Here is a 1,362-nt window from a genome sequence, read left to right as displayed (position 1 = left end):
TTTTGTTTGATTTTCTGTAAATTTCCTAATATCATTGCCAATTTACACCTCCCCCGTGGGATCGATATTTAGGATTTAAATCGAAAGTCCTTTATTTCTTGATAACAATACGTATACTTGCATAGAATCCCATTAATAATTGCATATAATTATATATATATTACACAACTTACTTTTCATACAAGGATCATGTTTTTGGTGTTGTAGTGGTGTCAACTTCATAAATCCTTACATATAAAAAATCGGGATCAAGTTTTTGGCACCGTTGCCGGGTATCGAACCCGGGTCACCCGCGTGACAGGCAGGAATACTCACCACTATACTACAACGACGCCACTTTTATGAATGACGAGAATGCAAAGTAAAAGTGTGAAAATTTCTGTAATGAATTTGTACCCTATAGAACGTAGGCTACAAATTGTGAAACTTACAATTTATTACAAATTGTGAAACTTACAAAGTGTGAAACTTACAAAGGCTACAAAGGACAGGCGGGAATGCCCAAGTCCATAATCTTTTTAGAATTTAGAGGAGAAATTCATTACTTAGAGGATTTACTAGTAAAAATGGATAAATTTATTTTCCATGTAGACTTTATAGTATTGGATATGGAGGAAGATAAGGAAATTCTTTTTATTTTAGGGAGACCATTCTTGCAACAGGAAGAGTTGTAATAGATGTACAAAAAGGAGAATTAATAATGAGAGTTAATGATCAAGAAGTGAAATTTAGAAATTTTGATCAAGAAGTGAAATTTAATATAACAAAAGCTATGAAATATCATGCAATAGAAATAGATAATAAATGTTTCAGGATGGAAGTAGCAGATTATCTAAGTAATGAAAAATTTAAGAAAGAATTCAAAGATAAATTTAAGCAAAGAGAAATTTTTGGGAATGAAGATGAAATTAAAGAAGAAGATTTGGATTATATTCAGGGAAAATTTGAAACCTTAGACTTGATGGAAAACGATAGTAAAAATCTTACTCCTTCAAATATTAAACCACTTGAACTTGAATTAAACATATTACCTACCCATTTAAAGTATGTATTTTTAGGAAAGTCATCTACATTGTCGGTTATTATATCTTCTGAGTTAACTGAGATTCAGGAACAGAAGTTGATAGAAATGTTAAAAAAAGTATAAAAAGGCTTTTGAATGGACTTTAGCAAATTTTAAAGGAATTAGTCCTTAAATTTATATGTACAGAATTTTATTAGATGAACAACCATGACCTAAAGCTGATCCTCAGAGAAGATTAAACCCAATAATGAAAGAAGTTGTTAAAAAAAGTGATTTTAAAATGATTAGCTGTTGGAATTGTATATCCTATTTCAAATAGTGCTTGGGTAAGCCCAATT

The 1,362-nt window shown here is 30.3% G+C and overlaps 1 non-coding gene across 1 annotated transcript; it reads right to left on the bottom strand.

The window, feature by feature from the left end:
• Window positions 1–260: 260 nt before the first annotated feature.
• TRNAD-GUC lies at window positions 261–332 on the bottom strand. Its single transcript has one exon. It is a non-coding gene; the product is annotated as a tRNA-Asp (tRNA).
• Window positions 333–1,362: the final 1,030 nt, after the last annotated feature.

This window comes from Phalaenopsis equestris, unplaced genomic scaffold, assembly GCF_001263595.1.
Source record: "Phalaenopsis equestris unplaced genomic scaffold, ASM126359v1 Scaffold233594, whole genome shotgun sequence".
In the NCBI taxonomy this organism is placed as follows: Eukaryota; Viridiplantae; Streptophyta; class Magnoliopsida; order Asparagales; family Orchidaceae; genus Phalaenopsis; species Phalaenopsis equestris.
This window is presented reverse-complemented; position numbering and strand designations above follow the sequence as displayed.